The sequence below is a fragment of the Odocoileus virginianus genome, chromosome 29 (assembly GCF_023699985.2).
Source record: "Odocoileus virginianus isolate 20LAN1187 ecotype Illinois chromosome 29, Ovbor_1.2, whole genome shotgun sequence".
Taxonomy (NCBI): domain Eukaryota; kingdom Metazoa; phylum Chordata; class Mammalia; order Artiodactyla; family Cervidae; genus Odocoileus; species Odocoileus virginianus.
Window position 1 is genome coordinate 27308979 of NC_069702.1, and position 12151 is coordinate 27321129.

Below are 12151 nucleotides of genomic sequence, written 5' to 3' on the forward strand. Positions count from 1 at the left end.
TTTGCTGTGCAAAAGCTTTTAAGTTTCATTAGGTCCCATTTGTTTATTTTTGCTTTTGTTTCTAAAATTCTGGGATGTGGGTCATAAAGGATCCTGCTGTGATTTATGTCGGAGAGTGTTTTGCCTATGTTCTCCTCTAGGAGTTTTATAGTTTCTGGTCTTACATTTAGATCTTTAATCCATTTTGAGTTTATTTTTGTGTATGGTGTTAGAAAGTGTTCTAGTTTCATTCTTTTACAGGTGGTTGACCAGTTTTCCCAGCACCACTTGTAAAAGAGGTTGTCTTTTTTCCATTGTATATCCTTGCCTCCTTTGTCGAAGATAAGGTGACCATAGGTTCGTGGATTTATCTCTGGGCTTTCTATTCTGTTCCATTGATCTATATTTGATAGTTGATTTTCTAACCCTGTGTTAAACTGGTGGGTATCCATGAGAGCAAAGAGAACTTCAGGTATGTCCTTTTTTATCATGACAAATAATGAGAAAAGGATTGTTTTAAAGTCTAGGAACACTTACAATTTTGCAATTTCCCCAACTGAAAAAAAATAAGTATAGTCAAGCTGATTAGGGAGTGTCAGGAAGCCTGGAGCTCTGCAAGCCTCGTTTCTACTGTGGCAAAGGAGTCCTGATATTCCTGGGTACCTGGACAATAGCAGAGGCAGGCTTCCCTATGATTCACAGAAGGATAAAAGAATGCGAAGTCCTGAGGCCTCCCACCACTGCACTCTGTACGCTCAGTCACGTCCTGCTCTTTGCAACCCCATGGACTGTAGCCCGCCAGGCTTCTCTGTCCATGGAATCTTCCAGGAAAGAATACTGGAGTGGGTTGCCATTTCCTACTTCAGGGAATCTTCCCAACCCAGGGGTTGAAACTGCATCTTCTGTGTCTCCTGTGTGTGCAGGTGAATTCTTTAGCAATGACCCACCTGGGAAGCCCACCCCTGTAAGGCCTGTGAATGTAGAGTTCAGTTTTTAACAGGAATTTTCAGCACGAGCACTTCTTGTAGTGAGATCCAACCTAAGATAAGTGTGCCATAGCCATGGTTCTCCCATATGCAATTCCCTGATAATGACACCTAAATGAAACAACTCATTCCTCTCGGTTTCCTCAAATGCTTTCCAACTCTACCACAGCTCTGAATTGCCTCTCAGGCAGAGTATTCAACCATAGTAGGATAATATTTGCTACATGTTTCATGCATAAGAGAAGACTCAGTGGCATTTGACTGGCCTCTTTTACATTGATTCCATAAAATTACATTATTCTAGTTCCTCATTTCCTTGAGCCAATTGTTTTCTTTTTTATTTGCTTACAACACTTTTTTTTATCATCTAACCAAGGGCTTCTTCACCTTCTATTGAGTCAGTCAAAATCAGTTAGTTCTTTCTTCTTTGGGTCTTTCTATTTACTCCCTCTCTCAGTTTCATTGCAGTTAATGTACTATAGGCTTACTTCAAACCACAAGTAGGACCTGCATATTACTTCCACAAATATCTTCCTAGAATATCACATGCAATCATTACTCTCCTTTTGCTCAAACATTTGTAGTGATTCTCTATTGCTTAAAAAATTAAATCCAAACTAACAATGTGCTGGACCCTGTGCTTGGTATACATAGGAATTAGGGACAAGGAATGTCACCTGTAACATCAATAAACAAGGGTTTCTATGGCCATTGAGCCATCAGCCAGTACAGCCAAAACTCCACCCCATCTCAAATACGCAGAAATTAACAGAATTGCATGATGAGATAGAGTTTTTAATATGATCTACCACATTGTGTCTTACTAATTTACAATCATATGTTACACAAATGAAGGAGAGGTAGGACACTAAGCTGATGGGTGTGAAGTCAAGGTAAGACAACCCTATTTGGTGAATTCTGCTTTGCTTCCGAGTGTAGCCATATATGGTGCCACAGAGCTTTATCATAGTTATGTGCATGCAGTTGAATTTTAGCATTTTCTCCCCTGTGTAGAGAGTATGCTGTGGAATCCTGTGGAATAGGAAAGTTAAATGCAGGAATACTGAGAAGACTACACAATACTTCAGATCAGTGAAAGTTAAACACATATATTCAGCAGATTTGGAAAACTAAATCTTAATCATTTCTTCAGGTTAACTAAATCAGAAAAGAAATGAGGTGCTGAAGAGTGATCATCACACTGATCTTCTTGATCTGTCTTGTGATAAGAACATGGTATTCTGGACAGGTCGCAAGCAGAGTGGCCCAAAACGTCAGGGGTTAACAGTCCCTTTGGCAATAGTTTAATCACTAAGTTCAATGTCACATGGAAAAGTAATCTAGAACATTCACACTGTGTCTTATCCCAGAGAGCCCACCCACACATGTTTGTCTACTACGTGCTTTACACAAAATTTTACCGCTCCTGCTGAGAGCTTGCTTGTTGACCCAGCCATGAAGCACGAAGATCAGGATTAGAAGTCACACATTACCAAGATAGAACTCACTCCCCCAACAAAAACTAACGGAGGACAAACATCCCTCCCTTCTACAATTTTCCGTTCTTATTTCAATGTTTTCTCACCACTCTCAACAAAACACCATATCTCCAAAACACCAAACAAACCTTTGGCATTTACTTTCAGACAAGATACAAGAGTCACTATCTTCCTTTTTTTTTTTTCCTGACATGGGCCTTCTTCTCACTTGCATGGAGAGAATTTCCTCTCTCTAGCCCTTTATTTACTTCTAAATTTGATGTTCAATGGGATTTGAAGATATATGGCCTTGCAGTAGAAACTATAAATGGGAGAAAGCAGTATTATTTGCCATTCTGAAGCGACCAGGTAAATGTGAACCCAAGAAATACATGTGAGATCCCACTACCATTCTAGGGGAATAGGTCTCAGTTGTTCAACAAATGTGTTTAAAATCAGCAGTGGGGTAGTAGGATGTCTCTTACTAAACCATATTCTTTCAACATCATTCCATACTAAGAATGATTTAATCCAAATTTTCAAATGATAAAATTTGCACAGGTAAAATTGTTATTATATGCAGATGACATGATGCTATATATAGAAAAACCTAAAGACTCCTAACTATTAAAACTGATAAATGAATGCAGCAAGGTAGTAGAATGCAAGATTAATCTACAGAAGTCAGTTGCATTTCTTCACACTAACAATGAAATATCAGAAACAGAATATAAACAACACCCCTTTTAAAATCACATCAAGAAAAATACTTAGGTATAAATCTCACCAAGGAAGTGAAAAGCTTATATGCTGAGAACTACAAGACAATAATAAAGGAAACAAGATGATTCAAAAAATGGAATGATATCCCATGCTCTTGGATTGGAAGAATGAATATTGTTAAAATGTCCATACTACCCAAAGCGATCTATATATTTAATGTAATCTCTATCAAAGCGTCCATGACATTTTTCACAGAACTAGAACAAATAATCCTAAAATTTATAAGAAATCATAAAAGACCCAGAATTGCCAAAGAAATCCTGAGAAAAAAGAAGAGAGCTAATCCTTCCAGACTTCAGACAATACTACAAAGTCACAGTAATCAAACAGCATGGTGTTGGCACAAAAACAGACACATGGGTCAATGGAACAGAATAGAGAGCTCAGAAATAAACCCACACACCTATGGTCAATTACTCTTCAAAGAAGGAGCCAAGAATATACAATGGGGAAAGGATGGTCTTTTCAGAAAGTGGTTTTGGGGAAGTTGTACAGCTGCATGCAAGTCAATGAAGTTAGAAAACTCCCTCACAGCAAACACTAAAATAGATTCAAAGTGGTTTAAAGACTTGAATATAAGACATGACACCATATAACTATCACTATTGGTGGAAATGTAAATTGGTGCAGTCATTACGGAGAACGCTTATAGAGGTTCCTTAAAAAACTAAAACTAGAACTATCATATGATCCATTAATCCCACTCCTGGGCATATATCCAGACAAAACTATCAATTGAAGAGATTCACGCACCTCTATGTTCACAGTAGCACTATTTACAATAGCCAAGATGATGTATGATATTATGTGTGTGTGCGCGTGTGTGTATACAACAGAATATTATTCAGCCATAAAAAAGAAGGAAATAATGCCATTTGCAGCAACATGGATGAACCCAGAGATTATCATACTAAGTAAAATCAGAACGAGAAAGACAAATACTATGTGATATCACTTATATGTGGAATCTAAAATACAACACAAATGAACATATTTATGAAACAGAAACAGACTCACAGACATAGAGAACAGAGTTGTGGTTGCCAAGGGAGAGAAGGTGTGGGAGAGAGATGTATCAGGAGTTTGGGGATTAGCAGATGCTAACTATCATACACAGGATGAATAAACAACAAGGTACCATTGTGTAGCACAAGAAAGGATATTCAATATCCTGTGGCAAACCATAATGGAAAAGAATATGAAAGAATATGTATGTGTATAACTGAATCACTTTGTTGAGCTGGCCAGACTCCTCTGTCCATGGGGATTCTCCAGGCAAGAATACTGGAGTGGGTTGTCATGGCCTCCTCCAGGGGATCTTTCCAACCCAGGAACTGAACCCAGGTCTCCCACATTGAAGGCAGATGCTTTACCAGCTGAGCTACCAGGGAAGCCCCTGTGTTGTACAGCAGAAATCAAAACAGCATTGTAAATTAACTATACTTCAATAACATTTTTTAAATCTGGTCATCCACACCTAAATGTAGTACTGCATCAATTCAATGGAATATGATGCCCCATACAAAGAAAGAAAAAATTCTTATAAATGTATATGAAATTATCTCTAAGGTATATTTCTTAGGAAAATAACAAAGTATAATAAAATAAGAACAGGAGTTTTAAAAAGTAGTGTGTCAGGAGGGACATATAGGTATTGACTCATCATGGTAAAAAAGGTCTGGCTTGACTCAAACAATCTGGAAGGATGTGTAATAAAATGGTAACACTTGTTGAGTCCTGGGGTGCTGGAGCTGGATGACCATGGAACAGTTATGGAATGGATACTTTCCACCTAAATATTTGTTTATGCCTTTGTAAAAATGTGAATCATCTTAGTGTATTATTTATTCAAAAATAATTGAAACTAAAACCAAGCAAATATTTAAGGCATGAAGTAGTCTTATGAATCTTGGTACTGGTAAATTTCATTGTCCTCATTGTTCAGTCACACAGTTGTGTCTGACTCTACAACCCAATGAACTATAGCACACCAGCCTCCTTTGTCCTCCACTATCTCCCAGAGTTTTCTCAAATCATTGAGTCAGAGATGCTATCTAGCCATCTCATCTTCTACCACCCCCATCTCCTTTGGCCTTCAATCTTTCTCAGTATCTGAAAGTGAAAGTGAAAGTCGCTTAGTCGTGTCCAGGCTCTTTGCAGCCCCATGGACTGTCCATGGATTTCTTCAGGCTAGAATACTGTAATGGGTAGCCTTTCCCTTCTCCAGGTGATCTTCCCAACCCACGGATGGAACCTAGGTCTCCTGCATTGCAGGTGGATTCTTTACCAGCTGAGCCACAAGGGAAGCCCAAGAATATTGGAGTGGGTAGCCTATCCCGTCTCCAGCAGATCTTCCTGACCCAGGAATTGAACCAGGGTCTCCTGCATTGCAGGCGGAGTCTTTACCAACTGAGCTAAAAGGAAGCCCTCATTTCTATTGAGTATGCTCTTTGCATCAAGTGACCAAAGTATTGGCGCTTCAGCTTCAGCATCAGTCTTTTCAATGAATATTCAGGGCTGATTCCTTTAAAATTGACTGGTTTGATCTCCTTGCTGTCCAAGGGCCTCTCAAGGGTCTTCTCCAGCACCACAGTTCGAAAGCATCAACTTTTCCACATTCAGTCTTCTTTATTATCCAGATCTCGCATCCGCATCCGTACATGACTACTGAAAAAACCATGGCTTTGACTACACGGACTTTTGGCAGCAAAATGATGTCTCTACTTCTTTTTTATTTTTTCTTTTTTTTGCTCAAAAAAGTTTTATTGTTTCCATTTGGTCCAAGGCTTGAGAGAGGGCTCCAGAGTGTTAAAAAACTGCCTAGCAGATGCAGAGAGTGGCTTCAGGCAGCCCTGATGTTAAGGGAGCTCCTCAAAGGCCACTGGATTCCAGAGGCTCCTAGTCATGCTTGAGGATGAGCTTTTCAAAAAGATGTTCGCCCAACCCAGCCCAGGGACCAGCCAGCCTGCAGAGGTGGGTCAGGTGGTCACCCATCTTCTTGACGAGTTTCATCTCATTTGGAAGTGGTTCTCCCGGAAGTCACAGATGTGGGGATCTATGCAGGCAGAACCCAGTCTATGCAGACCCAAAATGGTCTGGTTCAGATTCTTCTCCTTGAGAGCGGCAGCTTCCATAGCATCCTAGGTTTTACCCCACTCATCCTGAGATGGTTCTGTACCTCCAGAAAGTGGCCCACATCCTCCAGAACCACATCGTCCTGGTCGAAATACAGGCAAAGAGAGAGGTAGGTGTCAGAGACCTGCAGATGCATGTTGACCAGGAGGTGGAGGGCAGTCTCCAACTCAGGTGAATAATTCTTATGAATCTGGGAGCTCATGGTTGATCGGTAATAAGGAGTTAGGATTAAAAAAATGGTGGCTGGTCCCAGTGATCACGGACAGCTGAGTGGCTGATTCTGAAGGTTGTGACTGGAAAAAAGGTTGGAGGGTGGTCGGAGTATGGAGCAAGTGGCATCCCTGGGTCTGTTCCATCCAAGCACTGTTGAAGCCAGATACAGATCCACTGGACTGCTGAGTTCTCTTCCGATGTCTCTGCTTTTTAATACACTGTCTAGGTTTGTTTTCTTGCACCATCATAATAATCCTAGGAAAGTATAGATGACATCAGAAATCACATATTTCATATACCTTCTTATATAGCTGTCACAATTGGCTATAGTTGCTAAGGAGAATGAGAAACTGCAGAAGCATAATTCAGAAGTTATATCTAGCTTTAAAGCTTTAAAATCCAACTAACTCTTGATAATTGCACATAGTATTTTGTACTGAAGAATAATAGAATTGATCTTAAGGAAATTAAGGAAAAGCAAAACAGAAAATTTACCATTTGCAAATGCAATAGTTTTCATACAAGTTGGAAACTAGACAACAAGCTATATTAATGTACACTTTATTGAATAGCCCCTCTAAGACTATCAGGGTCTCTCAAGCACACACCATCTCTTACTGATCCTTGTAACAACCAGTATCTAGAGCAGAGATTTTTAAGTTATGTTTCTGGGGACACTGGAGTGCTTCAGAAATTCTGCAAATATTTTATTTTATTTACTTCTTTTAATTATATATAGTGTTTAAACTATGTATGTGTCTATACACATATATATCTATATGTGTTATATACATCATACATATTGATAAAATGTATATTATATATAAACACATTTTATTTAAGATTTTATATACAAATTGGAGACTTTGGAAACAATGAAAATATTCATTTCTGGGGCTCTCCCTGGCCGTCCAGTGGTTTAAGACTCCATGCTTCCTTTGCAGGGGACACAGGTTCAATTCCTTGTTGGGGAACTAAGATCCCTCATGCTGCATGGTTCAGCCAAAAAGAGAGAGAGAGAGAGAGAGCAAAATATTAACTTCCATGACTAGGGAATCTTATTTTTAAATAAATCTAAGAAAAATCTTCTCTATGCATATATTAGAGCTTCTGAACATGTCAATGCTTAGGAAGGTTGAAACTTTGCAACTGGTATTTTTCTAACATTCAGAACTGGACACATCCATTTTATAGAAGAGTCATTCTGTTCTGCTGCTATTCAAGCTGGATAGGCTATTTCAAACTGATTCTTTCTAGTCCCTCTTGGATGAAGAAAAATATCTGACTTCAAGTTATCTTACTCCTTAAGATGGCTAAAGCCTCCAACCTTTAGGGAGTGTGTGCATTACAAGTGTCCTGGGCCACTGTCAAGGTCACTGTCTAGCAGAAAATTATCTGAAAGGGGGCTGAGCAGAGCTTCAAAGTACAGAGGATGTCACTCCAAACTGGATAAATGATGGCAAACTGACTGCTTTGTGGCTGGTTTTGACCAGTGACAATGATAGAACAACATGGAACTCTTCCAGGTTCCATGAAGCTTCCTGGTTCTAGGACATTTGAGGGAGGCCTGCTCTGGCTGGTTGGAGTGAAGGGGAGGGGATTATGAAATTCCTTCTCTTACCTCTTCTTTAGTCATGTATAATTTATACCAGTGTGCATATTCTGTATATTCATAGGAAAGTCGATTTTGCCATCTTGCTGATGTCACTTTAGACACTTGGAACTATTTTTCTTGAAATCTTGCAACCTTGGTGTTAGAGACATTTGAAAAACTAGCCCAGGTCAATAACCATGACAAAACGCAGGTTTAAGACACTTAAAATTCCCTTCTTATCCAAGTAAGACCATTTTAGCCTTAGCAAAATTCAAAGAGTCATATAGCATAGTTAAAAAGGAAAATTTGAGAAACATATAGGTTGGTAAGTAGTCTTGCAAATATTGTTACTTCAACCTTGAAGTAAGATAACATAAGAATTATGAGTCATTGTGAAGTAATTTGATTTCAAGAACTTGATTTCAATAACCATAGATGGACAAAACAAACTTACTTTATTCATGTAGGGGTTAGTTGTGGTAAGTCAGTCATAAATAACAGTCTTATTTTCAATAGCCCTTAATGCTTTTTCAAATTTGGTAGAATATATTTTACTTTTGAAAAAAAAAAACATGGCATTTATCTATAAGTGAGAAAATGTTCACGTATAATCTTAATAAACTGGGCTCTATAAATATAAATTCTCAATATTTCATACAGGAAATAACTTTCTCAGGTTATTTCACAACTGTCATTGATTCATTCATTCATTCAACAAATATTAATGCTGCATATTAATTTTAAAAATCCTATTGTTATAAAATTTACCCTCTAGCACAGGGAGACAAACAATATTAGCATAATAAATAAGTAAATTATATTTTAAAGGGTACATGGTATTACAGAAAAATTAAAATTAGGGCAAATAAAGGGAGACTCGGAGTGCAGGCAACATAAGATTGATTGCAATTTTAAATAAGACAGTCAGAGTAGACCTCACTGAGAGTGTGATAGCTGAGCAAACACTTGAATGAGATAGGGTAGGTGCCACGTATGTGTGAGGATAAAGAATGTTCAAGACAAAGGGAAGAACTAGTGCAAAGGCTCTGAGACAGGAGCATCCCTGATGTACGGGAAGAATATTGACAGTCAGTGTATCTGAAATAGAGTGACCAAATGGAGAGAGACCAGAAGAAGTCAGAGAGGTAAAGACAGCAGATCACAGAGCATCCCATTGGCCATTGACAGGATTTCAATTTTCACCCTGAGTGAAATGGAAAGGCAATGTACGATTTGCCTATATAATATAGCAAACTTAGTATTACTCTTGCACAATAAGAATTGTATAATAGCATGAAAGTGAAAGTCGCTCAGTCGTGTCCAACTCTTTGCAACCCAGTGGACTGTACCTCTCTCCATGGAATTCAACAGGCAAGAACACTGGAATGGGTTGCCATTCTCTTCTCCAGGGGATCTTCCCAACCTAGGGATCGAACCCAGGTCTCCTGCACTGTAGACAGATTCTTTACCATCTGAGCCACTCTCTGTATGCATGCATGCTCAGTAGCTTCAGTCATGTTCAACTCTTTGTGACCCCATGGAATAGCCCACCATGCTCCTCTGTCCATGAGATTTTCCAGGCAAGAATACTGGAGTAAGTTGCCATTTCCTTCTCCAGAGGATATTCCCAGCCCATGGATCGAACCCTCATCTCCTGTGTCTCCAGCTTTGCAGGCAGACTCTACCAGATAATGGCAAATTATGAGTTCTGTGTGAAGGTGTGTGTTTCGTCACTCAGTCATGTCCAACTCTTGTGACTCCATGACTGTAGCCCGCCAGGCTGTTTTCTCCATGGAATTCTCCAGGCAAGAATATTGGAATAGGTTGTCATTTCTTCCTCCAGGGGATCTTCCAAACCCAGGAACTGAACCCGTGTCTCCTGATTGTCAGGAGGATTCTTTACCACTGAGTCACCATAATATATATATAAAATTCTTCCTCCAAAACCTACAGTCTGGGGAGATTTTATTCTAAGACCCTATTATGAAAATTATTGAGTAGTCACTATAATTAATTCAACAAATATTTATTAAGTGCCTTAGCCATCTTTAGACACAGTTTTCTCATCTGTAAAAGAGAGTAATAAATAGATTTCTTACACTATAAGGTTTTGTGAATGATATTCTGGTTATTATATGGAGAATAGATATTAGTGAGAAAACATAGGGAGAGTTATTAGGGGATATAGCAATTATTTAAAGGAGAGTACAGGGCAGTGGCAAAAGTGGTGAGAAAATCACCAAATTCAGGATATATTTTGGAATTTAAGCCAACATGATGTAATGATTGATGAATTCGATGTGGCATGTAGGGCAAGAGATGAATCAAGGATAATTGCTGTGTTTTGGCCAAAGTTACTGAATAAATCATGGGTCCATTTTATTGAGTTGTTGAGGTTGATTTTGGAGAAGGAATTGAGTTCTATTTTGGATATATTACATCTTGGTTACCTGATAGGCATCCAAGAAGATTTCAAGTAGGCATTTGGATATATAAATTTAAACCTCAAAGGAGAAGCCAAGGCTGAAGATTTAAATATGGCATACACCAGATGGCAATTATACCAGGAGATAAAACTAATTGCTTAGATAGAGTAAAAGAAGATGACCAAGGACTGAGCTCTGGGGAGGAGTCAGCAGAGGAAAGAGAAGTGGTCAGTGAATTAGGAGGAAAACCAGACAAGTGAAATGTCCTAATGTAAAAATAAAAATCATTAAGGATAAGGAAATACTCAGGAAATAATAAGGAAACATCTCAAAATCCCTTGAAATTTTGAGGAAATGAGACCTGAGATTTTACCATCAATTATAAAAAGATGAGGCGGTCATTGCTGACTTTGACAACAGTAATTCCAATGGAGTCATGTGGCTATCAGCCTGACTGAAGACAGAATTAGGGTGGGAGTTAAGAAATAAAAGTGGACGAGTAAGTAAAAACAACTCTTTTTTTCCCCCTGATTTTGCTATATAGGGGAGTAGAGAAATGAGGCTGTAATAGAGGTAGTCTTGGGCCAAGTGAGACTTCTTCAAGATGGTGGTGATATTTATATTCTGATGGGAATGATCCCAAAGAAAGGCAAAAGCTAATGATGAAGGAGAGAGAAGCCAAATGAAGGAGAAAATCCTTGAATAGGCCAGATGCTATGGGATCCAGTACATGCGTTGAAGAATAGGCCTTTAGACAGGAGCTAGGATAGTTCAGCTACTGAACAAGAGAATGCAAAGCTTAAGAACAGGTAAAGACAAGATGGTAATTTGAGGGTTGGAAAGATGAGGTAGCTGTCTTATGACTGTGTCTGTATCCTGAGTTAAGAAGGAATCACAGTCACAGCTTAGAACGATGGGGAAGAGAGATGTGTTTTTTCTGATTTCCTGATACTTTTTTTGGCTGGAATCCTTGGCCACTTCATATATGCATGTCGTGCACCCAAAAGGGATCCACTTGATTTAATTCTCTACTGCTGCAGTCTTGAAATTCTTAATAGTTTTTTTTTTTTTAACAAGGAGCCCCTATGTTTTTTGATTTCTTGTTGAGCTGCAGAAATTAAATAGCTATGCCTGATGGAATCTTTTGAATCTTCATCACCAGTGTTCTAGAATTTCATAAAGTATCTGGTATGAGTTTTTTCAGTCATTGCACTGGATGATAATTCCCTCTTTTCAAAACAGTCATTACAGATGACCCTTGAACAATAGGGAGACAGGGGTGTCAACCCTCTGCAAAAATCTGTGTATAACTTTACAGTCAGCTGTTTATAACCATGGTTCCTCACCTGCACATTTAATCCACTCTGGATCTGCAAAAATATATGTATAACTTTACAATTGGCTCTTTATAACCATGGTTCTTCATCTGCATATTCAATCCACTATGGATCACGTACCATTACTATGGAAAAAATCCATATGTTAGTGGACCTGTGCAGTTCAAACCTGTATTGTTTGAGGGTCAGTTGCAATGTCCTTCAGGTCTAAGAAATTTCC